The sequence below is a fragment of the Lathyrus oleraceus genome, chromosome 3 (assembly GCF_024323335.1).
Source record: "Lathyrus oleraceus cultivar Zhongwan6 chromosome 3, CAAS_Psat_ZW6_1.0, whole genome shotgun sequence".
Classification (NCBI taxonomy): domain Eukaryota; kingdom Viridiplantae; phylum Streptophyta; class Magnoliopsida; order Fabales; family Fabaceae; genus Lathyrus; species Lathyrus oleraceus.
This window is the reverse complement of record NC_066581.1, coordinates 179,680,100-179,708,020: the sequence shown is the minus strand read 5'-3', so window position 1 is coordinate 179,708,020 and position 27,921 is coordinate 179,680,100. Positions and strand designations below refer to the sequence as shown.

Genomic DNA, 27,921 nt, shown 5'->3' with positions numbered 1-27,921 from the left:
TGACATATGGCAGTTAATCTCTTCTCTTCAATCAAATCCAGTTGGTCATAACGACTTTGAATCCATTCAGCCTCAGTCAACTTGGCTTCCATCAAGACTCTCATTGGATGGATCTCGACCTCTACGGGGAGCACAGCCTCCATGCCATATACAAGAGAGAAAGGGGTTGCCCCTGTTGAAGTGCAGACAGATGTACGATAGCCATGCAAAGCAAATGGCAGCATCTCATACCAATCTTTATATGTAACAACCATCTTCTGAATAATCTTCTTGATGTTCTTGTTAGCAGCTTCAACAACCCCATTCATCTTGGGTCTATAGGGAGAAGAATTATGGTGTGCAATCTTGAACTCGTTGCACAACTCTTTCATCATCTTATTGTTCAAGTTAGAACCATTATCAGTAATGATCTTATCTGGAACACCATATCGGCATATGAGTTGGTTTTTGATAAACCTCACAACCACCTGCCTGGTCACACTTGCATACGATGTCGCTTCAACCCACTTGGTGAAGTAATCAATGGATACGAGAATAAAATGGTGACTGTTCGACGCCTTAGGTTCAATCATGCCAATCATGTCAATTCCCCACATGGAGAAAGGCCATGGTGAGGAAATAACATTCAGAAGTGTCGGGGAAACATGAATCTTTTCCGCATAAATCTGACACTTGTGGCATCTCTTCACAAACTTGCAGCAGTCAGACTCCATTGTCAGCCAATAGTAGCCTGCTCTCAACATTTTCTTAGCCATAGCATGTCCATTAGAATGAGTACCAAATGAACCCTCATGGACTTCAGTCATCAACAAGTCTGCTTCGTGTCTATCCACGCATTTGAGCAGAACCATGTCAAAATTCCTCTTGTAAAGCACATCGCCATTAAGGTAGAAACTGCCAGATAATCTCCTCAAGGTCTTCTTATCTTTAACAGATGCCCCAGGCGGGTAAGTCTGACTTTGGAGAAAACACTTGATATCATAATACCACGGCATATCATCTTTCACTTCCTCAACTGCAAATACGTGAGCTGGTCTATCCAAGCGCATCACAGTAATATTCGGGACTTCATTCCAATAATTGACAGCAATCATTGAAGCAAGCGTAGCGAGAGCATCCGCCATCCAATTCTCATCTCGAGGAATATGATGAAAGTCAACTTTAGTAAAGAAAGTTGAAATCCTCCTCGCATAATCTCTATATGGGATGAGGCCAGGCTGATTCGTCTCCCATTCACCCTTAATCTGATTAACAACAAGGGCCGAATCGCCATAAACATCAAGATGTTTGATCCTAAGATCAATACATTCTTCCAAAACCATAATACAGGCCTCATACTCCGCCATATTATTCGTGCATTTGAAAGTTAGCCTTGCTGTAAAAGGAAAATGTGTGCCTTGAGGAGTAATAATCACTGCCCCAATACCATTTCCATACTGATTGACAGCACCTTCGAACACCATACCCCATCGGGAACCAGGCTCTGGTCCTTCATCGAGCGTAGGCTCATCACAATCTTTCATCTTCAAATACAGAATCTCCTCATCAGGGAAGTCGTATTGCACGGACTGATAATCTTCAATTGGTTGATGGGCCAAATGGTCAGCCAGGATACTTCCTTTAATAGATTTTTGAGCTCGATACTCAATATCATACTCAGATAACAACATCTGCCAACGGGCAATCCTCCCAGTTAAAGCGGGTTTCTCAAAGATGTACTTGATTGGATCCATTTTGGATATCAACCAAGTTGTATGATTCAACATATACTGGCGTAAACGCTTAGCAGCCCAAGCCAAAGCACAGCATGTCTTCTCAAGCATTGAGTACCAGACTCACAGTCGGTGAACTTGTTACTCAAGTAGTATATTGCATATTCTTTCTTTCCTGATTCATATTGTTGACCAAGGCACAACCCATGGAATCATCAAGCACAGTGAAGTACATAATCAACGGTCTCCCTTCAACAGACGGAGACAGAATCAGAGGCTCATACAAATACTCCTTGATACTATCAAAGGCCTTTTGGAATTCCTCGGTCTAATCATGACGCTGGTCTTTCCGGTGGAGCTTGAATATAGGCGCATATGTGGCAGTCATGTGGGATATAAATCTCGAAATGTAATTCAAGCGGCCAAGAAAACCCCAGACTTGCTTCTCAGTTTTGGGCGCAGGCATCTCTTGTATTGCTTTGACCTTGGCAGGATTAACTTCAATACCTCTCTCGCTGACAATAAAGCCCAATAACTTTCCGGAACGGACTCCAAATGTACACTTGTTCAGATTCAAGCGGAGTTTGTACTTCCTCAAACGCTGGAAAAGCTTTAACAAGTGTTCTACATGTTCAACTTTCATTTTCGACTTTGCAATCATATCATCGACATACACCTCGGTCTTCTTGTGCATCATATCATGAAACAAGGTAGCCATAGCACGTTGGTACGTGGCTCCGGCGTTCTTCAAACCGAAGGGCATCACTTGATAACAGAATGTTCCCCAAGGTGTGATGAATGTTGTCTTCTCCATATCCTCGGGTGCCATTTTAATCTGATTATAACCGGAAAATCCGTCCATAAATGAAAAGACATTGAATTTAGTCGTATTGTTTACCAACATATCAATGTGTGGTAGAGGAAAATCATCTTTTGGACTAGCTTTATTCAAGTCATGGTAATCCACACACATTCGGACTTTTCCATCTTTCTTAGGCACAGGCACAATATTGGCCACCCATTGAGGATATGTAGAAGTCACCAGAAACCCCGCATCAATTTGCTTCTAAACTTCTTCTTTAATCTTCACTGCCATATCAGGATGAGTTCTTCTGAGCTTTTGCTTCACAGGCACACATTCAGGCTTCAACGGCAAGAAATGTTGCACGATATCAGTATCTAGACTAGGCATGTCTTCATACGACCACGCAAAGACATCGACATATTCTCGTAGCAGCTCAATTAACCCCTTCTTAACAGGCTCTTCAAGGAGTGACCCAATCTTCACTTCGTGAATGCAGTCTTCAGACCCCAAGTTGACCGTTTCCAGATTCTCAAGATGTGGCTGAATGATCTTCTCCTCGTGCTCAAGCATACAGGTAATCTCATCAGGAATCTCTTCAACATCATCTTCTTCTGCCTCAAATACAGGGAACTCAAAGTTGGGAGATGGTGTTGGATCATTATGTTCAATGGGTTTGATTAACCTGCATAATAGTTTTGAGTATAAAAGAGATTTCAGAATTCAAACAAGGAAAATCATTATGCAGATGAAAAATTGATTTTATTCTCTTTTTTAGGGTTTTATGGTGATCACCAATTTCATGCAAAAAGCAAAAAGGAAAAATAATTTGAGAAAACAAACATTTAACATGTGATTATTGAATGAATATCATTGTATTAATCAAATTATGCCAACAATGTCTTTACTTCTCATTTTGGCATGGGAGAAGGGTTTTTAAACAAAATGAACACATTACGCTGACTTATGGATAACTGTTGGAACATCAACAGCGACCCAATTATTGCAGATTCCTCCAGGTATGACAAAGTTGCCAAGGTCTTCCTCTTCATCTTCTTCAATGATGGCAGTAGCTTCCTGATCTTCATTGGTGTGGATGAAACCTCCACTCTGAAACAACCCTAGATCATTGGAAACACCAGAAGAATACCCTATACTAGCTCGAGACTTATTATCTTCCAACTTGATCATTTTCCCCAAACCAGTAGTTACGCCACGCTCGATGGCCAACTACGCATCATTATAGGAGACAAATGAAGAAAGTCCTTTCCTAGAAGGCTCGGCAATAGATAAGGCTTGGAACGGAGTTCCAACCTCATCCTCAGCATCAATGTAGGAAAGGAAGATAAATGGTTGACCAAGAGAGCCTTCTCTCCCCCTATCACCACCAACTTCTTGTTCTTAACGAACTTCAACTTTTGGTGTAGGGTGGATGTCACGGCACCTGCCTCGTGAATCCATGGTCTACCAAGCAAACAGCTGTATGACGGATGTATATCCATAACCTGAAAAGTGATCTGGAAATCACTAGGTCCAATATTGATTGGGAGGTCTAATTCACCAAGCACAGTTTTGCGTGATCCATCAAAAGCTTTCACTACCACTCCATTTTGCCTCATGGGAGGCCCTTGATATGAAAGTTTGGCAAGAGTGGATTTTGGCAATACATTAAGTGATGACCCTGTATCCACTAACACATTGGATAGGGCATTGTCTTTACAGTTCATGGAGATATGTAAAGCCAAATTGTGGTCTTTTCCCTCCTCGGGAAGATCATCATCACAGAAGCTCAAATTGTTGCAGGCGGTTATATTTGCAACAATGCTATCAAACTGCTCAATCGTGACATCGTGATCCACGTATGCCACGTCCAACACCCTTTGCAACGCTTCACGGTGTGGATCTGAATTCATCAATAAATATAGGATATATATCTTTGATGGAGTTTGAAGCAACTGTTCCACAACATTGTACTCACTCCTCTTGATGAGCCTCAGCATCTCATCACCATCCTCTCTCAAAGTGCCAGACTGGCCAACCAGGATAGGGGCTTTGACAGATTTGATAACAATAGGGTCAACACCATTCACAACAGGAACAGACTGATTTGAAGAAGAAGTCCCCACGAGATCGGCAAAATTAGCAACATCTCTCTTCACGGTGTCTTGGTGGGATTTCGGCTGAGCCGAGAAAACACGACCACTACGGGTCACTCCACTAACGACGGAAATGCTTACAACGGAGGTTGAGGGCAACGGCACCTCCTTCCCATCCTCCAGCATAACAGCATTATAACGGTACAGGGCCGCTTTATCTGATACATACGGGACAAGGCCCGCTGGCTTGATCACAAGAGTTGGCAACACTTTCTTCTTGTTGCCATCATACTTGATGACAACAGGATCAGGAATTTTGAATACTGGAGTGATAACATCAACTTCATCCTCATTACGATTCTAAAGTATCTCAATCATCCCTTGGTCTAACATCTGTTGGATGTCCTTCCTCACCTTGCGGCATCCTCTTTCATTGATAATGCACACCTGGAACCTACCATGATCATGCTCATAATGACTGTGTTCACACAACAGCTTATGCATCTCTACCAAGGATTGCCTTATGTCATTCACATAAAGGACTTTGTATTTGCCAGGGCACCTCTGAACCATATTGACAATTGCCTTCCCATGCTCGGGAAATGGGTTCTTCTTCACATTCGGGCCTACATCCTCAAAGAATAGTATCCCACTCCTCACAAGGTCTTGCACCTTGGTCTTCAATGGAAAGAAATTCTCCACGTCATGTCCGGGCGCACCGGAATGATACACATAGTGAAGTCTGGGCTTGTACCACCATTGAGGATTGGCTGGCACAGCAGGAGAATCACGAGGAGTTATCAACTTCCTATCGATTAAGGAAGGATAAAGTTCACCATAGGTCATAGGAATCGGGTCAAACGTTACCCTCTTCCTCTCATAGTTGTTGGTGCTGGTGTTATTATTGTTGTGAGGATGGTAATCCTGTTGTTGTTGACGATGTTGTTGTTGTGGTTGTTGAGCTTCTCTGAAAGCAGGTGCTATATGAGCCACCTGGTGTTGGTTAACAGTTGGTCGGACTTCTTTCCTCCTCACAAAGGGTCTTCTCTTAACATGGGAAGAAACAGCATGAGCCTCCCCTTCTTTCTTCCTGGAAAATCCTCTGTATTTCTTTGCTGAAGAGCCATTATCTCGGGACAAACGTCCTTCTCGGACTCCCTCTTCTAGCCTCATCCCCATATTTACCATTTCGGTAAAGTCCGAGGGAGCACTAGCAATCATGCGCTCATAGTAGAAAGAGCTCAAAGTCTTTAGAAAGATCTTTGTCATCTCCTTCTCCTCCAAGGGTGGCACTATCTGAGCTGCCAATTCTCGCCACCTCTGGGCGTATTCCTTGAAGGTCTCCTTGTCCTTCTGGGACATTGCCCTCAGTTGATCTCTGTTTTGAGCCATGTCCACGTTGTACTTATACTGTTTCACAAACTCCTCTCCAAGATCACTGAAAGTGCGGATGCTTGCACTCTCTAGCCCCATATACCAGCGGAACGCAACACCTGTCAGGCTATCCTAAAAGTAGTGAATCAGCAGTTGATCATTATCTATTTGGATCGACATCTTGTGGGCATACATCACAAGATGGCTGAGTGGGCACGTGTTTCCCTTGTACTTATCAAAGTCAGGCACTTTGAATTTAACCGGGATCTTCACGTTGGGCACTAAGCACAATTCAGCAGCATTCTTCCCAAAAAGGTCCTTACCTCTCAAAGTTTTCAACTCCTTGCGCAACTCAAGAAATTGATCTTTCATCTCATCCATTTTCTCATATACGTCCGGGCCCTCAGATGGCTCGGAATGATAAATGGTGTCTTCCACACGAGGGAGAGTGTGCATAACGGGAGGTAGCACAGACAGGACCGGGCTAGATGCCGGCAAAGAAGCAAAGGTGGGGGCGAAACCCTCTGGTACAAAGTTAGATGGCATTCCCCAAGGGAATCCAGCAGGCATATTAGGAGTGAAGTGGGTAGTGGCAGCAGGCACGGTTGAGGTAACCACTTTAGAAATGATTGTCCTCGCGGGAGGAGTTGCAGGAGTTGGAGAAGCTTGACTCTGTGCAGCAAGAACTGACTCCATCATGGTAATCTCTTCCTTCAGATCTTTGTTTTCTTGTTCGAGGTGTTCCATGATCTTCTGATGATTTTCTCGGGTGTTGTACCAGTGCGTCAGCTTATCTTCAAAATAAATGAAGAGCAAAGAGTTAGACCACTGTATCAGAGCTCGGAACCAAAACCTGCTTATGCATATGATGCATGCAATGCTTGTGCATATGATTTGTTTTTTATCATATGAACTTTATAAAGATCTATTTGCAAATGTTTTGAAAATATTGAACTTTTTAAGACATATATGGAATACTCATAGCAATATAATATTTGGAAACTTTTTACACCAAGGAAGTAGTACAACTTTGGTAACCAAATACAATACAAGAGTAAAGGAGAATAAACATCCTATGGAGCCCTAAAAGCAATCGTCCAAAGCCTTCGAGATTGGAAGATACGTCGCACGAAGCCTCTTCACCTTTCTCTCATAAGTTGCTTCCATGTCGGCCTTCTCCTTGGCGAGCTGATAATATCTCTTCTTCGAAAACCTAGACGAGTGAGGGAGGAGAGAAGTAACCACATCATCAGGCTCATCAATAACCTGATGCTCTAGAAACTCGATCACTGCATCCTTATCCTTAAGCTGCTGAAGAAGCTCCTCACGCTCACGAACCCAAGCACGTGAACGGTCTTCATCTCTCAACTCCTCTACTCTTTGATTAGGGAGGGTTGAAGGCCCAACTATAATCATAGGGGTAGGTCAAGAGCTCTCTTCCTTACCCAAGAGGTGTAAGGTTCCAAAGCAACACAGTTCTTCGGACCAAGCTCATTCCTCCCTTTCCTATGAACCTTGCGCCAGGCGCGGACCATCATATCATTCAAGTTTTGGGGATCTTTACCCTCTTAAAAGAATAAGCCTTCCAACGAAATGTTGTTAGGTTTATCCTTTAAGGGGAACCCAAGCTGACGGCGAGCCAAAGTAGGGTTATAGTTAATTCCACCACATGTACCAATAAGAGGTACATTGGAGAACTCACCACAAGAGTCAATAATCTGAACAGCATCATAAACACGATTATACCAAGAGATATCATCATTAGTGAGAGACATAAGTCTCGTGGACCACCGTAGACATCCCTTGTTCTCCTTGAAGGCAAGCGTCTGAGGCAAGTGCGAAATAAACCACTTGTACAACAGAGGCAGACAGCATACAATGGAACCACCACCCTTCGCATTCCTCATATGCAAAGAGAAATAAGTGTCACCCAACAGAGTCGGAACGGGATTAAGAGAAGAGAAAATCCTAATAGCATTCACATCCAAGAAGTTGTCGATGTTGGGAAATAACACTAGCCCATAGATGAGGAGTACAAATATGGCTTCAAAAGCTTCCTTACTCATGGCCTTCCCAAACAAAGTATCTTTGGCAATCAGAAAATCAGACAGGAGACCTTGAATTCCACCTTTGGTAGTCATATTGGCAACAATGTCAGATACCTCCACATGAAGCATGTCAGCAATCTCTTGAGAAGACGGAATCTTCTCCAAACCACTAAATGGCAACTGGTCTAGAATAGGTATACCCACATGATAAGCGTACTCCTCTAATGTAGGCAAAAGCTGGAAATCCGGAAAAGTGAAGCACCGATACAGAGGATCGTAGAACTGCACCAACACACTCATCAGACCCTCATCCACCTTGGTAGAAAGAATAGGCGGAAGCTTCCCATGGCGAGCTTTGAATTCCAAGGGCTCTAATACATAAGATTCCAAACTCCTTAACTCTTTCAAGTCGGGTTGTCTGAAACTGTACTTCTTCGAATTCCTTCTTTGCTTATCCATGTCTGAAAATTTGCAAATAGACCTCTTAAGTTCCTTGTAAAATCTTTATAGTTGATGACATGAATGAGGATGAATGCATGAATGCATGGATGCAACAAACACACTCAAGGATCAAGAAAGTCAAACCACACAAATGTCACGGGATGGATCAAGTCATCGTTAATATCAATCATCCATTTTGGTGGATTATGGTTTACACCTTATCAACACCCAAGTTCCATTGATATTGAGGATATACGAGAACAGATCAACCGTGAATCAAGGGTTTGTTGTAAGTCACGAGCATGGAGTCTTAGTTAAGAACCACCCAATAGGAGTGTACTATGGTTAAACCTGACAATCATGTTCTAAAAAGGTTCCCATAGTCATCATCCTATCTTTCAGATATTATGGGATAAAACGACTACTCGTCCTCCAAAAATATTCTCAAGAGGGACTTTTATGAGTGTAGTATCGCGTAACAATCGCATCAAGTCTTACACTTGAACGACCTTCGCACTACGTCCTAAAATAGGCCAAGATGGGTTAGGTATCTAAGGTCCTTGGCTTCTAGGGTTTCTATTGGAAAGAGTAATGCCTAACCACGACTACTCGTGTGACATTAGTGATCCCAATAAAAACCTCCACCAAGTGAATGGGCTTGCAAGCTAACTTGTTAAGGAATAACTCCACACAAACCAACAAGACTATGCCATTCTCCTATCATAAGTGCACTCGAGTTCGGGTATAGAACTCATCTCACAAGAAACCACCAAGCATACAAGCAATTAATATATCAAGCAATTCTTACATTACAAACAATACATTCATCCCAAATTTGCACAAAGATATGTCACAAATAAATATAAACATACAACACATACAAGCAAAAAGTAGGTTAAACCCACTAGAGAGATGATTCCCCAGCAGAGTCGCCACTTTTCTGTAGCGGGGTTTTCGTTACCTGTAGGTTTATTGACTAAACCAAAAGTCAACGTACAATTCGAGTCGCCACCGCACTTTTATTTGTCCAAAGGAAAGGCTAAAAAGCAAACAAAAGCAAAGTAAGAAGTTTTTCAAATCTAAAACTAATAAAAATGTCAGAGATCTGGGTAAGGGGGTTGGTTATGAAATGGGAAGGTTTTACGCACCCAAAACATCCTTAGTACTCTAAGGGAACCCTTTTTGCAAATATGTGTTATAGGTTGGTATTTGTGAAAAGATTTGTGCAAGAGATTGCAGAGATGACAAAATAATAGATTATATTTACAAATTTGTTGTTTGAATGGATGAACCCATTGCCTACGTACCATCACAAAGGAGGATTAAAACCTCGTAGTTCGGGGTAAAAATCTCAAAGGTTGGTGAATTGATTTGATCAAAAGCCTTAAGTTCTTTTGTTATCAAAGGGATAAAACTCAACCTAAACCAACTATCCACCATGTGAGGAAGGCTTCAACATGCTAGTGAGGGGTTAACTCTATAATAAGCATGGAAGACTTATAATCCAATCACTAAGGATGAGGTGAGATTTACATCAACCACTATGATAACTCAAACCTATGACTAATGTTTTTGAAATTTTTTAACAAAGTGGCCATTGGAACCACAAAACAACTTAAAATGGGTTGTATTCACAAGTTAGATTTATTTACAAAATGAAGTCAAAGTTTGGATTAAAGTTTATTCACAATGAGTATTTATGAAAATGATTTGGGAAAATTCAAAGGCCTAAGGCCTAGGTTTCTAATTTGAAACAAAGTCAAAGTTTGAAAAAAAATGGTTTTTTGGCTTGGTTAGAGTGGGGAGAAGAAGAGAAGGGCTATTCCTAAAGCATACAAAGATAAGAGGGGAAAGATAAACCCTTGGAGTACCTTTTCTTGAAGTCATAGAGATGACTCAAGATGCTCATTTCCTTTGGATTTAGCACACAAACAAGCAATCAAACAATTGAATTCAAGCTCCTAGGATCTCTATTTGGCTTGGCTCTTAACTTGGCTACTCATGACAATGGTCATCTTTTCACAATCTTAAGATGGGATCCCTATCACACAAAAGCACACATCAAAAAGTTCACAACACAATAAAGGGAATGGACAAAGAATAAGTTTAGAGGAGAAGTCCTTTGAGATCAACTTTGAATTTTAGCATTCTAAAGGCATGAGGCCTAGTTGCTCTTCAACAAATTTTGCATTCTAAAGGCATGAGGCCTAGTTGCTCTTGAACTCCTTTAAGCATAGGTAAGTCCTAATTCTAAGTCCTTTCTCCTTTTGCATTTGGTCCACACAAAGCAACACAAAATAGCAATATATGTACACAATAATGGGCTCAAATGAGCAAAAGAAAAATGACATAAACATAAAATATGTGCTCAAGTGAGCAAAGTGAAAATCAATATGAATAATGAGCAAGAAATAAATGACATTAAAAGTAAAGGGCAAGAAATTAAATGCTCAAATTAAACTTAGTAGTTAGTAAGGTTATGTTAGCTTGTCATAAGACAATGTAGCGCTATGTCAAGCAATCGTAAGTGGACTAATGTAGTAGTCACACCTATCTGAGGCCGGTCAATAAATATATAGGCAAAGAACACATGTTAGAGATCATGACTAGTAAGCCAAGCTCCATAAATTTGCCATGCCAATCAAAAGGGGAGGGGCCTTGTATTGACTTTTAGTTATTTGCTTGACCAAGAAGCAACCTATCCTGGACACAAAACAACTCACTTGATCATGGATGAAGTTGAGTTTGGTTTGAATCAAAGAAGGTTAAACTTCTCATTTGTCAAGACCAACTTCAAGACTTTAACTCATTGGCCATTGATGAAAATAAAGGGATGAAGATGAGAGGGGGGGGAATAAGACAACAACCAAATCCAATTGATCAAATATGAATCAAATCAACATCAATCAACACCAAACAGAAGAGAAATGAAGATAACAAGTCAAAGGGTCAATGGTATTTTTTGAATTAAAATAAAATGCAAATAAAAAATGAACAAATAAGGTCAAACCTCAAATTCAATTCAAAACAAATTCAATGAGTCCAATTAAATTCTCATAGGTTCAACATAGTCAAACAAGCTTTGACTAATTTTCCCACAAATTTTTGAAATCAGAAAGTAATTAAAAACAATTAAAAATAGCATAATATGAATTAAAATCTCAAATAATCTCAAAACAATCAAGAAATTGTTGAGACTATTTTTCATTGACTTATCATGATCCATAGATGCTATGAAAATATTTTTGGATTTTTCAAAAGTCAGAAAGTATTTTAAAATGAATTAAAACCATTAAAAATCAAATAATCCATGAAAAATATCAAATGAAGTCACAAAAATAATTAAAAATCATAATATGAAACTAGATTTTTCAAGAAAAGTTTTGGAATTGGTCTCATATTTTTATGACTTCAAATGAATTTTTTATGAATTTTTGAAATGAAATGAATTAACTGAAAATAAAAAGAAAATGAAATAAATGGAAAAAACCAGCCCCCACACGATGTGTTTCATTAATTGACGTGGCATCAATGGATGGTCTAGATCATAGGTAACACGGTGTGCTTGAGTCAGACGTGCAACAACATGCATTAAATGAAGTAAACACAATGAATGAACAAGATTAAAACGTGAAAACCATATCCAAGGGCCAGGAGGATGAACACGTGGTGGTGGTGGTGGTGGAAACCACCATATTCTCCGGCCAGACAACAAATTTCGGCCACCAGTTGCAGGAAAATGAACTTTAATGAAAATTAAAAACAAGGCCATGGAAATGAAGCTCGTGTGATGGAGATCATCATTGTACCAATGGATCTCCCTCACTCTTTCTATATTGAGAGAAATGTGAAGGAGAAAATCACGGTGTTCATACTGAATGTTCATGAAATGATGAATTGAAAGCACCAATGGCTTGCCTCAAGTGTGAGGACTTCAGAAAACCATAGAAACACAAGAATGCTACATTGAATTAAGAGTTTTAGATCCAAAAATTTTGAGAATAAACCTTCAAATGGATGAACTTCTGGCCACGAATCCTTCAAGATCCTTGCTCCTCTTTGATCCTTGAGTGTAATGGAAGTGATTGGCTAAGGAATCAAGCTTTGAAACTCAACTAATGATACTGAATTTCAAGCTCGAAAGTGTGGAAATTTTTTGAATGATTACTTTGGTATGGCTATGGTTTCAACTCTGCAGGACTTCAGATCTCCAAAAGGTTGATGAATGAAGCTCATGGCGCCTCTATTTATAACTGAATGTGGCTGAATCCCACGCTTCTTTCATGTGCATGGCAATTTGAATTTGGATGCATGGGTCTGTACAGGCGTGTGGAAGACCCAATTATGGCTGCAAAAACATGATGAGATCAAGTGAAGCACAAATGGACGTGTACATTGGATTGAACATGCTTACAAATCAAGTTTCATCATAAAATACCAAAATGTACATAAATGGAAATGAATTCGAAACTCACAAATGGTAAATCCAATAGAGAATTGTGAGTAATGGTTGGAAAGCCTTTGACGTAAGGAACAAAAGTCATGTTGGGCAAAAAATCATTTGGAATTTGGAAATTGATGAAAACTGGCTGTGAAAATCCAAGTACAAAACATATTCAAATCACTTTGAAAAATTTCACCAAAAGTAAACTTAATCAAACCCCTATGTTTTCATGATGCAAGCTTAAAATGAAAACGTCTCTAACATTAACGTTGTAGATCTTTTCAAGGTGATAAATTTAGACTCAAATTTTGCATCATTTGGATTTTCTATGACAAAGTTATGGGCATTTGAAGTTGGGTACTGTTTCAAATTCAATGAATTAGGTCCAAGATGACCTATAATGTTTTGCATTATCACATGTATTTATTTTAGGATTATGAAATTTTGTACAACATAAAATTTTAATTAGACATCTCAATATTTCCAAATCATTTGGGCTCACCTCAAAATCATAAAAATTAAGGAAGTTATGCCCTTGGTAGATTGACCCAAAATTAGGGTTTCAGTCAAAATGACATATAATGTTTTGAAATGAATGATGACCTTCCAAGTTTCAAATTGATTTTTGATGAACATTAAAGTTGTTCATATGGTTCTTAAGAACATTTATTCTCTTGGGGTCATCTTCATTTGACAAACACATCAAAAATTAAATGTCAGTGATCCTTAGCTTAGTCAGATGACTTTGGCTGGTCAACTTTTCAAGGCCAAACTTCCAATCTTGATGAATAAATGATTGAGGATATTCCAATAGGCTCATATATGCATAAAATGATGGATAAAAGAACTTACCTTGATTAAATTTGATCATATGTTGAGGTTGCTTCATGGGCAAGGCACAGTCAAAGCATAGTGAAATTAGGGTTTCCTTGGGAAACAATCCTCAAGCCCTTTGGGTTATCTTGATCAAATTGGAAAATTGAGATACTTGGGAGTCATATATGATGATTAGGAACTTTGTGGACCATTTTCATGCTTTTTCTCATCTTCATCTAGCCATTTCATTGGGCTTAAGAGCCTCCTAGGAGCATTGGAGCACATGATCACTTGAGCTTCAGAACAAAAAGAGTTAGTGAAATATTTGTGTGCTTTTGGTTAGTAATAAAATACGAAAAGAAATAATATACAATACAAACATGCTTGGTGGTCTCAAAACACTCAAACAAGTCCCACCCCTAGGGTTAAGGAGCCAAAACATGCTATAATCCTTGAGGCAATGCACTTGTGCAATAACATGATGCCATGAGGGATCTTAGGGTCAAAATTAGGGTCTTACACATAGCATTCTAGTTAGTGATATTGTAAGTCTCCCCTCTTTCATGGTATTATGTGGAAACTTGGCCTTTTTTCCTTCCTTTGGAAGATGTCTTGGTTCAAGGATCCATGCTTGTGATAAGTGGGTTGAGTGTTCTCCAAAGAATGTCTAAGAATGAAAAGCAAAAGCAAAACAATACTAACTTCTAACCTATTAAAAACTAACTTTTAATTTCAAGTCATTTACTTTAATGTCATTTAATTCTAGCTTTTATACATTTTCCATTGTTCATATCATTCTAATTGTTTATGTTAATGCCATTTTTACTTTGTCCAATTGGACCATATTGTGTGATATTCCTTGTTTGTATATAATTTGCTTGTTTGTATGGTCTTTGAACATTAATATACATAATAACAACAAAAACCCTAAAAAAACTTTTGTGTGGACTGTTGGCTTGATCTTGGACAAATGGACTTAGAACTTAGGCAACCTTCCTATGCTAAAGGACTTGGCCAATGCCAACTTATTGAGAAACCAAGTGTTTGCAATTTGAAACTTCATCTGATACATCATTCAAGATCCCTATGAGTTCATCTGCAACATGACCATTATGAAGCTGTTATTTTGAACCTGTGACTTGTGGAATTCATGGGCTATTTTGAAGAAGATCATGGAATGGATAAGCTTGGATGTGGCCATCTTTATTTGATGCCTTTTCTCTTCAATATAATATAATTGTGCATTTGTGTGTTTCTTGATTCTAAAAGTCCAAGGGAATTCTGGGTTTCTATTGACATTCTTGTCTATTGGATTGCTACCCATTTGGTCAGATCTTTTCAACTCTTAACTTTTAATTTTGTGCATATGATTAGTCTCTTCATCTTCTTCCCATTTCTTTAATTTCAAAATCTCTCTCTCCCTTTTCAAAATCTTCTTTGATTGAACTTATTTTGTTCTAAACTTTGACCACTTTGCAAAAAGATAGAAACTTTGGCCTTATGCCATTGCGTTTTCAAACTTCTTTTCTTAAATCAAACTTGTAAATAAACTTAACTATACTTGACTTAAACTTCCAAAAAGCAAAAAAAGAACTAACTCATTCAAACCATTTTTAGGCCTTTGTGCCTTTCAAACTTAATTTTTATTAAGAGTAACGCATCCATTTTGAAATTTGTATCACGAACTACGAGGTTTTGATCCCTCATTTTTATGTTGGTACGTAGGCACAAGACCGAAGGTCTTGCCAAACACAAAAATATAATTAATGAATTCTTTTCTCATCACCCTATTCTATTTGTTTGTAAACATCATTTTGCACCAAATACACATGCACACAAAAAGGGCTCCCTAGGAGTACCTAGGACACTTTGGGTGCTAACACCTTCCCTCTGTGTAACCAACCCCCTTACCTGTAATCTCTGACATTTTATTAGTTTTGATTTGAAAACTTCTTATTTTTGGGTTTTGTTCTTACTTTTTCCCTTTTCCCTTGGAAACAATAAAATCATGGTGGCGAATCTTGTTATTTGATCTCTAGCTTGTCCATATCTTGATGATCATGAATTTCCCGCTACACACCTAAAGTGTCCTAGGTACTCCTAGGGAGCCCTTTTTGTGTGCATATGTATTTGGTACAAAATGATGTTTACAAACAAATAGAATGGGGGGATGAGAAAAGAATTCATTAATTATATTTTTGTGTTTGACAAGCCCTTCGGACTTGTGCCTACGTACCAACATAAAAATGAGGGATCAAAACCTCGTAGTTCGTGATACAAATTTCAAAGTGGATGCATTGCTTTTAACAAAATTAAGTTTGAAAGGCACAAAGGCCTAAAAATGATTTGAATGAGTTAGTTCTTTTTGGCTTTTCTGAAAGTTTAAGTCAAGTATAGTTAAATTTATTTACAAGTTTGATTTAAGAAAAAAAGTTTGAAAATGCAATGGCATAAGGCCAAAGTTTCTATCTTTTTTGCAAAATGGTCAAAGTTTAGAACAAAATAAGTTCAATCAAAGAAGATTTTGAAAAGGGAGGGAGAGATTTTGAAATTAAAGAAATGGGGAGACGATGAAGAGACTAATCCTATGCACAAAATTAAAAGTTAAGAGTTGAAAAGATCTGACCAAATGGGTAGCAATCCAATAGACAAGAATGTCAATAGAAACCCAGAATTCCCTTGGACATTTAGAATCAAGCAACACACAGATGCACAATTGTATTATCTTGAATAGCAAAGGCATCAAATAAAGATAGCCACATCCAAGCTTTAATCATTCCATGATCTTCTTCAAAATTAGCCCATGTAGCAGATGAATTTTACAAGTCACAAGTTCAAAATAACAGCTACACAATGATCATGTTGTAGATGAACTCAGAAGGATCTTGAATGATGTATCAGATGAAGTTTCAAATTGCAAGCACTTGGTTTCTCAATAAGTTGGCATTGGCCAAGCCCTTTAGCATAGGAATGTTGCCTAAGTTCTAAGTCCATTTGTCCAAGATCAAGCCAACAGTCCACACAAAAGTTTTTTAGGGTTTTTTGTTGTTATGATGTACATTAATGGTCAAAGACCACACAAACAAGCAAAGTATATACAAACAAGAAATATCACATAATATGGTCCAAGTGGACAAAGTGAAAATTGCATTAACATAAACAATTAGAATGATATGAACAATGGCAAATGAATAAAGGCAAGAATTAAATGACATTAAAGTAAATGGCTTGAAATTAAAAATTAGTTGTTAATGGGTTATAAGTTAGTATTGTTTTGCTTTTGCTTTTCATTTTCATTTTCATTTTTTAGACATTCTTTGGAGAACACTCAACCCACTTATCACAAGCATGGATCCTTGACCCAAGACATCTTCCAAAAGGAAGGAAAAAAGGCCAAGTTTCCATACAATACCATGAAAGAGGGGAGACTTACAATCTCACTAACAAGAATGCTATGCCTTTTATGTCACAAATTTAGCGCTATGTTAAGCAATCGTAATTGGACTTATGTAGAAGTCACAACTATTTTAGGTCGGGCAATAGAATTTTGGTGTTAATGCATGTTAGAGACATAATATAATGGACTATGCTCATGAAACATACCACACACAAAAAAAATATGCAAAAGAGCTGGCCTAATCTCATCCATACTTATGTTAATTTTTCAATCAACTAGCTTTAGGACTTTGAGATAGCATAGGCCAAATGAGATGAATGCATAAAGAAGGGGAATGAGATGAAGAGGGGGGATGGATCAAAACTCAAATTGATCAAAGGAGGATTTTTACCAAATTAATATCATCCATTCATTTTGGGAGATGGAATGTACATTCCATCTATCCCCTAAATCCAATGATATTAACTTCACAAAGTCAAATCAACCTTGATCAAGGCCCAACAACAAGAGTCAAACACAAACAAGTCATTACAATTGGTGAACAAAATTATTTGGCATTTATTCAAATTAAAAATACTAAAATAAGGCATTTACATTAAATATGGTTTGTCAAATTCCTAAAACCTCATCAAAACACCAAATAAATGGCCATGAGATTTATCATAGGTCAAACAAGGTCAAAGGACCTTGAAGAAAATTTTTCTGAATTTTTAAAAACTTAAAAGTATTTTTAAACAATTAAAAACAAATGCAAAATCAATTAAATCATGAAAAATATTAATAATGATCCAAAAAATAATTTTAATTCAGAATATGAAAGAGGAAATTATTTGAAATTTTTTGGTGAAACTCTCATATTTTTTGGATCAATTAAAATTAATATGAATTAATGAAAATAAAAGGAATAAAAGAAAATCAGAATATAATAAAAAAGCGTGGACCACTTGATCTCCCTCATTAATTGAGGTGGCAGATCAAGTGGTCCTCAGCGCGCTTTCCATCATGGACTTGAGTCAATGCGCCACAGGAATGGTAATCAGAACCAACGCGTGATATTAGATTATTTTAAATGGATCCTATGGTTGGAGACGTGCCAACACACGGCCGGAGCTGTAGCTCCGGTCTTTTTCTCCCGTGGACCTCACCAGACTGGTCCACCTTCAACCATCACCAAAATAAAAAAAAGGAGGACATGATCTGAAAGAAAAAATGGTGTAGAGCACGAATCTGACCTCAATTTTAACTAACTTCCCATATATAGAAAGATATGAGGAGTTGAATTTTGAGGTGTGTCAACTGAGTTGCTTCGATTTGACCTCTAAGCAAATCAATCTTCTTGCCTACATTGGTAGGACTTCAGACAACCAAAGATCCAAGAGAGTTGAGTATAATTGAGAGAGAATCGAAGAGATGAAGTTTTCTGAAAATTACCTTCAATGCTATGCAGTTCTTGATGTTGCTTGCTCCAAACACGATCTGATCACACTTGAGAAGCTAGCATGAAGTGATTAGAGAGGTTACAAGGCTTTGGATCCTAGAGTTCTTGAATCTCCAACAGTTGAGATTTAAACTCAAATTTCAAGTTGAAATTTATCAGGTTTTCCTTTGAAATGATAGGGGTTCAATGGAGGGAAAAGCTGACGCACAAGGTGTGATTCAAATATGCATAGAGGGCATGTATTTATAGCATGAATGAATGATATTTGCACACTTCAAATTTTGTCCAAATTTAGCAATGTTGATGGCACGAGTGCATGGGCATGTGCAGGCCCATGATGTAATGCTAAAAGGTCCAAAATCAATCCAAATGAAGTCTGAATGGAAGCTTGATTCGCAAGGCAAAGTGAACTAAAGTTTTGAAGCTTGATTCTTGCCAAAGATGCAGCTCTATTAAATCCATGCTCAGACCTAGCAAAGCTCATCCAAAATGCATGAACTTGGGTTCTTTGGAAAGCTTGGATCAAGAGGAACAAGTTTGATGTTCAATACTTTTTTATTTGGAGCTTGGAACATAGCGAATTTTGAGGTGGAAGTTTGGAAATTTCAACATGTTTAAAATTTTTCTAAATGTCAAGCCATATATCTCAATATTCCACCTTGCTTAACTTTTTATGTGAGCTTCAAATGAGAAAAGTATCTTCATTAAAGTTGTAACTCGTTCAAATACATTCAAAATGGTCACAAATTCCATGTCATTTGGATTTGGAATGATAGAGTTATGCATTTTTGAAATTTGGAAAAATCACTTGTTCAATGGTATAGGTCAAAAATGACCTATAATGTAACCTCATACCACATGCTCATAAAATTTGAATTATCTCTCACTCCAAACATAAAAGTTGAATTAGACATCTTGAATTTGATTGTGAAACTTGGAAATCTTTCATCTCATAAATATTTAGCAAGTTATGGCCTTGGGAAGTTGACTTTCAAATTAGGGTTTTGACAAAATGACCTATAATGTTTCAACATAGAAAATGATTTTCCAAGAAAAACTAGCTCTAGGTCTAAACATTAAAGTTGTTTGGAATGTCATTTAGAGTAAATTGTATCTTAGAATAATTTTCATATGGTGAAAATTGTAGGAGATAGGGTCTAGGGAGACCCAGTTTTGATCAGATGAATTCATCTGGCCAACCACCATCAACCAACTTGCTAACCTTCAATTCCTTTGACTTTCTTTACTCATGGTAGATAATATATGCATAAGATGATGAATTTTGAAGTTTCCCTAGATAAATTTGATCAATTGGTGAGATAGCTTGTTGGAGAAGTTACTCAAGCTTCCTAGTCAAACTAGGGTTTCCAAGGAAATCACCTTCAAACTCTTGAAGAAAACTTGATCAATATAACATGTAGGAATCAATGGAACTCATATATGATGCTCATAACCATTCTTGGATCAATTCATGGTTGTGCTCTTTGTCATGAGGGTCTCAAACCCTAGATATGAACTTGATAAATCAATGGAGATCATGCCTTACCTACAAAAGAGTTAGGCAAATGCAAAGACATATTTTTGGTATTTTGGTTAGTAAAAATGATAATATACAAGTATGATACAATCACATAGTTCTTGGAGTCTCTCCCAAAACAAACCCAATGAAAGAGGGGCAAAGAGGATGCCAAGGTATGACCCCAATGCTAATGCTTATGATGAAATTACATGAGGGATCTTAGGGTCAAAATTGGGGTCTTACAACTCTTTCACAACTACTTGTGTTTCCTGCTCTAATTCCTCCATAGGTGTATCAATGGTTTGTGATTCTTGAATTTCTTCAAGCTCTACTTTCCTCCCACTGATTCCTTTGGAAATGAAATCCTTTTCTAGGAAAACTCCAGTTTGAGAGACAAACACTTCTCCCTCAGAAGGATTGTAGAAGTAATACCCTCTTGTTTCTTTAGGATATCCCACAAATAAGCATTTGTTAGATTTGGGCTCAAGCTTAGTTGAAATTTGTCATTTCGCATAAACTTCGCAACCCCAAATCTTCATGTAAGACATCTATGGCTTCTTACCACTCCATATCTCATATGGTGTCGTTTCAAGCTTTTTGGATGGAACACAGTTAAGTGTGTAAGCTGTTGTCAATAGTGCATGTCGCCAAAAGGAGTTTGGAAAATCGGCGTGACTCATCATGGATCGGACCATTTCTAACAAGGTTCGATTTCTTCTCTCAGATACACCGTTCCATTGCGGTGTTCCAGGAGGAGTAAGTTAGGATAGAATCCCACACTCTTTCATATGGTCATCAACCTCTAGGCTTAAATATTCTCAATCTCGATCTGGTTGAAGAGTTTTAATATTCTAAACTAGTTGGTTTTGTACTTCATTCTTGAATTCCTTGAACTTTTCAAAGGACTCTGATTTGTGTTTCATTAAATACACATAACCATATCTATTGAAATCATCAGTAAATGTGATGAAGTACTGAAAACCTCCTCTGACTGGTATGTTCAGTGGTCCGCATACATCAGTATGTATGAGGGCCAAAAGATCATTAGCTCTTTCACCTTTTCCTGTGAATTGAGACTTTGTCATCTTTCCAATTAAACAAGATCTACATGTCTCATATGATTCATAATCAAAAGAGTCCAAGAGTCCATCTTTATGGAGTTTGGAAATGCGTTTCTCATTTATGTGGCCTAATCGACAATTCCAAAGGAAAGTTGGATTTAACTCATTGGGTTTCATCCTTTTAGTTGTAATGTTATAAATAGGCATTTCAAGATCAAGGACATATAGTCCATTGTTCATTTGTGCAGTAGCATAGAATATATCATTCAAATAAATGTAGCAATCATTATTCTTTATTATAAATGAAAAACCAAACTTGTCCAAACAAGAAACAGAAATAATATTCCTACTAATTGCAAGTACATAATAACAGTTGTCTAACTAAATTATTAAACCACTAGGTAAAGTCAATACATAAGTTCCTACGGATAAAGTAACAACCTTTTCTCCATTGCCAACTCGTAGGTCAACTTCACCTTTTGCCAAATCTCTACTCCTTTTTAGCCCTTGCACATTGGTACAAATGTGAGAACCACATCCAGTATCTAATACCCATGATGCAGAAGTAGATAAATTAATTTCAATAACAAAAATCCTTGAAGTTGAAGTCTCTACTCCATTCTTCTTATCTTCCAAGTACTTTGGGCAGTTTCTTTTCTAGTGTCCGGTCTTACCGCAATGGAAGTAGGTGCCTTCCTTTGCTATTCCTCCACTATGCTTCACAATAGGAGAAAAGGGTTTAGGTTTGACAACTTCCTTGCCTTTCCCTTTACCACCCTGCTTGGTGGGTCTTTTGTCATGTCTCTTTCCATTTCTGATCATTAGAATGGACTTCCCTTTTGACTTCAGATTCTGCTCAACAGTTTTTAACATGCCTAGAAGTTCGGGAAGAGTTTCGTCCATATCATTCATGTTGAAATTAAGGATAAATTGACTAAATCTATCTGGCAACGATTGCAAGATCAAATTAGTCGCAAGTTCCTTTTCGATGGGAAAACCCAACCTCTCAAGGTTCTCCACATACCCAATCATGTTGACCACATGGAGACCTACAGGGGCTCCCTCAGCTAACTTGCCTTAAAAAATGACTTTTGAAACTTCAAACCTTTGATGCCTTTCCTGCTCTTGATAGAGCATCTTCAGGTGTTCGATCATGTCGAACGCTGCCATGTTCTCATGTTGCTTTTGCAACTCTGAGTTCATGGTAGCTAGCATGAGTCAAGCAGTTTCATTGGCATCATCGACATGCTCCTTATAAGCATCTCTTTCTGCCTTAGGTGCAGAACTAGGAGGTTCCTCTTCAGGAATAGGTTTCTCCAAGACATACAACTTTCTATCATGCTTGAGGACAATCCTCATATTTCGGTGTCAATCTAGAAAATTTATCTTAGACAATTTTCCTTATCAAGGATTGATCGCAAAATGTTGTTAGAGGTGTTTGTTGTCATGGTAATCTACATGAAAAATATGAAAATATAAGTATCACTAAAATAACATATTTAATTAGGCCTTTAATTAAATATGCTCCCACTATTTTACTCAAAATAAATGACCCTTATCATTTGATTCGGAAAATCCCGTTGGAAGATTTTCTAGTGGGTCGAGATCCACATTTCACTTTGTTTTAAGTCCGCATAGGCGGATTACACAAAACTAGGTTATTTAGGTAGAAACTCCTTCCAATTGTATCTAATACAACTCTCGAATATTTTAGTTGGGTAAATAACTCGTTATTCCAATCCATCACATTGATCATTTCCAACTCTTGCTTCTAAACGTATATAATCTTATTATAATTTGTTTAGTTAAGTTTGACCCATTGTTTTAACAATTGGATATTACAATTATCCCATCGCACCTTACTAATATAGAACATGCACCTCGCGTAGGCGAAACCTACATTATTCGATACTAGTCTTGATGAGTGCTAAAACTTGGAAAGCATAAACTTAATATTTAATTTGAGGGAATTTGCAATTATTCTGATCTCACTGGCTTATTTATCATATAAATTGTCTATCAAATGCATCAACATACATTCACATGCATCAACATACATACAAAATGAAACAGTTATGGCCCCTAGTGCAATTGTTCGACCAAACCAATGAGAGAACCTAAGCTAACCTAGTAACGATCTAAGCTTCTCCAAGCAAGATCTTCAAGGTTGTCCTCCTTTGATATTGTATTCTTCTCTTTCTTCATAACATTATATTACATAAAAGAAACTCGTTTTATATACGAGAAGTGAGATGAGAAAAGAAGTTACATTAAGAGATTAAAAGAGAGGCACGACACGCAAGTCGTATTTTAAAATCCCAAAAACAGAATAAAGGAAAACTAAGGTCATAACTGATCACCACAAGACAATAATATTAAACACATTATTATTAATAATTTAAATTCTTTAAATTAAATCAACCAAATTAAATTTTAGAGATTGATCACACTATGCAGAATTAGCTGGGGGTCAAAGGGGTAGCGCCCCCTACAGGATTGTTAGAGGCAGCGCCCCGACGCAAATTTTTAATGAACAATTCATTTGAAATTGACGTCGGTTTTCGCATCAACACTTGATACTTTAAAGCACAACTCTTGCGCAGTCACAACCCTAATCGCATAACTCTTTGACAACACAACCCTTGTACCGTCACGAGCCTACACTTGTTGGTTAAGATGTCTTTGAGAAATTTGGCGTAAGACGAAATTTGGGTGATAGCTTCGGTGAAAGGAATCTCTACATGAAGCTTTTCTATTACTTTTATAAATTTTTGGTATTGGTTATTGACTTTGGTTTGTTTAAGTGTTTGAGGATATGGGATTGGTGGTTTGTACGGGGGTGGTAGTTTGTAAGTTTTATCCTTGGCTTCTCCTTCTTGGTTGGTTTGTTTCTCGGGTTCCACCGGTTCCTTTTCTTGGTTGGTAGGTATATTTCCTTTAGAAGTTTTGGACTCGCTCATTGTTGGGTTATGACGCCCTTCGTAAGAGGTCCCACTTCGTAACGAGATAGCGTTAGCTTGCCCTCGAGGGTTTGGTTGAGGTTGTCCAGGGAATTGTCCTCCAGGTGTAGTTTGTGGGGCTTGGTTTTGTGCTACCTGTGAGATCTGGGTTTCAAGCATCTTGTTGTGAGTGATTATTTGATCAACCTTGGTTCCTAATTGTGTTATCAGTTCATTTACGTGAATGTTCTGGTTTAGGAATTCTTTTTTTTGCTGAGTCTGGCCCGATATAAAGCTCTCCATAATCTTCTCAAGGTTAGACTTCTAGGGCACAGCTTGCATAGGTTGATTTGGTTTTTGGGCTTGATAACCTTGTGGTCTCTGAGGTGCATGCTTTTGGATAGGGTTCTGGTTTTTATAGGAAAAATTCGGATGATTCTTCCATCCAGGGTTGTAAGTGTTTGAAAATGGGTTACCTTGGGCTTAATTCACTTGGTCGATGTTCAGGTCGTTCAAAAGGTTACACTCTGCCGATTCGTGTCCTTTAGATCCACAGAGTTCGCACTCTGTGTGGACTACCGTTGCGGTGTTAGTGTTTGTAGACATATGTTCCATCCTAAGGGATAAAGTGTCCATTTTCGCCTGCATCATGTCCAGAGAGCTTATCTCATGTATTCCACCTTGGGTCTCCTTTTTCTCTATTGATGCTCGTTCAGTTCCCCATTGGTAATATTTTTGGGCCATATCCTTAATTAGGTCACAAGCTTCAGGATAAGGTTTGTTCATCAGCGCGCCACCTGCGGCAGCGTCGATGCTCATCTTGGTGTTATAATGGAGTCCATTGTAGAAGGTATGAACGATCAGCCATTGTTCTAGGCCATGGTGTGGGCAGACTCTTAATAGCTCTTTATATCTCTCCCAAGCTTAAAAAAGTGATTCTCCTTGGTTTTGAGTAAATATAGTTATTTGGTTTCGAAGAACAACAGCCTTACTAGGGGGAAATATCTAGCAAAGAATACTCTTCTAAGGTCTTTCCAGGTAGTTATTGAATTAGCTGGAAGTGAATCTAACCATGAACATGCTCTATCCCTGAGGGAGAAAGGAAATAATCTTAAACGGATCGCATCAGGTGAAGCGCCGTTAGATTTAAAGGTGTCGGCTAGTTGGGTAAAAACTTTTAAATGTTGATTCGGGTTCTCAGTAGCGAGACCCGCGTATTGGTTCTGTTGCACTAATTGCAACAAAGACGGTTTTAGTTCGAAATTGTTAGCAGGAATAAGGGGGTTTACTATACTCGAACTAGGTTCCTCGTTAGAGGGTTGGGAAAATTCCCTAAGAGGTCTCCGGTCGCGATGCTTGGCCATAGCTTTCTTAATTCGGATGAGTAAGAGGCGTGTACGAGTATAACGTTCAGGTTCCGCTAAAGGATCTACTAAATTTTCGGTACTACGGGTTCTTCGCATTTACCGGCTAATAATGCCTTAGTCTAGACAGTGTAATAACAGGGTACGAAATTTGACGAAGTTGGTCCCCGGCAACGGCGCCAAAAACTTGATCGTGTGAATTCGCAAGTGCACGAATCGCGTCAAAGTAATATAAAAGAATATTGACCCCACAGAGACCAAATCGTCAATCTATCGATTACTATCGGTACGATGTTTATCTAAGGCGGTATAAAAGAGATATTGGGTTTGCAAAACAACGATAAATGATAAATGCAGGTAAAGACAGGTTGAACGTATTTCACGTCAGTTAAGTGATGTTTCGATTGTCTAAATAGAACTACTTATGAGGCAATATTTTCTACTTTTGAAGAGAATCCATTTAACAGGAATTGTCGCTTTCGCGTATTCAGAACCGAGTTTACCCTTAAATTAAGGCCTTTTATTGTCACTTATAAAAGGTGCGCAGAACGCTAAATTAGTAAACTTATTTTTAAGAAATAAGACTCGTAAACTTAGTTGGAAAGTGATTTTGATTTGGAAAGTTTACCCAAGGAGTTTCCTAATTTTAAATCCATCAACGCGTCCGAAAACAGTTTCAAAAATAGTTTTTCCTTAAAGTGATAAAAATTCCTAGTTAACTAAGCCAGGGTGCTTTCGCACTCCTTGAATAATTAAAACTAACCAAGTTTGTTTTAGAAAACTCAAGTTAAAAATTAAAACAGCCTTTAAAGTATTTCTACAGATTCAATATGTGAAACATTTCTTTAACCGCGATCCTTACATTCTAACCTTTAAAAGATTTAGCCAGGCATGGTAATACCAACAAACACAACGATATTGATCATGATGAAAAGTTGTTTTAGGATGTGAGGCGTAAAGAACGAGTAAAGTGCGTAAAACAAATAAAGTAAGAGAGTGCAGAAAATAAATAAAGTAAAGCGTAGACAGAAAGTAAATGAAGTAAAGCGAGGCGGAAAATAAATAAAGTAAAGCGAGTGCGGGAAATAAATAAAGTAAAGCGAGACAAGTAAATAAATAAAGTAAAGCGGGTGCGGGAAATAAATAAAGTAAAGCGAGACAAGTAAATAAATAAAAGCAATAAAATAAGAACATGCTCCAAACTGAGGGCTTTAAATCTAGTACAAGAAAAATAAACCTCCGACTCCTGAAGATAAAGACGACAGCAACTCGAAGTGACCCAACTCAATCTCACTAAGGTGCGATAACCCCCCGATGTGACGGATTATCGCTTTTACAAATGATAAATATAGGATTAGTGTTGTAAACTAAGTTGGATGATTTGAAAATGAAATGGAACGAACTATTTATAGAGGATTTCAGCAGCTTGCAAAGACCATGGTGCCCTCCAACTTCTCCTTAGTGGGAACGTGATTTCCAAAGATGGCGCCCACCATATGTGTAAATGGGAAAGATCGTGGGAACGTGGCGGTTACCTCCTGGTTGAGGGCTGATGAGTCATGGCTTCTCCTATAGCGGCCGCCATGTGCAACGCCATGTGTACAATTTTCATCGAAAAACCCTAATTTTAGGTCTTTTTGCTTCGTTTCTTCTAAAAGGGTCCGAAAGTTCTAAATATCTGAAAATAACATAAAAGAGAGCATAATACAAACAAAATGATAATAAAGTCCTAATAAACATGTGAATTCCGAGTCAAAAACACGGTGTAATTCAGTGTGATCAGCAGTCACAACCCTATTCGCATAACTCTTTGACAGCACAACCCGTATACCGTCATGAACCCTAATGCAACAATTTCATACCGGTAAACACACCTCGATTGTTAATTCAGTATGATTGATCAACGCGTCATTTCTTCACAATACTAATGTCGGATTCCAAAGATAACGACCATTGATCGCTCAAAGGAAAACAACCATTAAGTGTTTGAATGATAGAAACAAAAACAGTATATCATATATACTGTATTTTGCACCAGAATTACTTATATTATATATATATATAACTTGATCGATCTCAATAGTGTAAAACCTATGGACGATCGATGTATTGCTGCTTCACCATACTAACGTCGGATTCCGAAGCATAGTCAACATCAATCATCCAAATCGTACACACATGATGCCAAATTTAATTACTCGTTTATTATTTAATTCATTTTGTCTTTTAATCGTATTAATACAAAAAATACAAAAAATGAACAGCTATCAGATGCATGGTTTCGTAAGAGGCTCTGATACCACTGAAGGAGAATAGCGATCCAAAACGCAACGGAAATTAAATTTTTCTCCTTTAGTGATCCTTACGAATGGGCATGATTAGTGATAAAAATCGTTACCTCTTATGGTGATTTAAACCTTTGATGCAGACCTAAGGAGTGATCACGAAAGTTGAATGGTGACAACGCCTC

At 38.0% G+C, this 27,921-nt stretch overlaps 1 non-coding gene across 1 annotated transcript; it reads left to right on the top strand.

The window, feature by feature from the left end:
• Positions 1-24,961: 24,961 nt before the first annotated feature.
• Positions 24,962-25,068, top strand: LOC127133920 (small nucleolar RNA R71). Its single transcript, XR_007807716.1, has one exon. It is a non-coding gene; the product is annotated as a small nucleolar RNA R71 (small nucleolar RNA).
• The last annotated feature ends 2,853 nt before the right edge of the window (positions 25,069-27,921 follow it).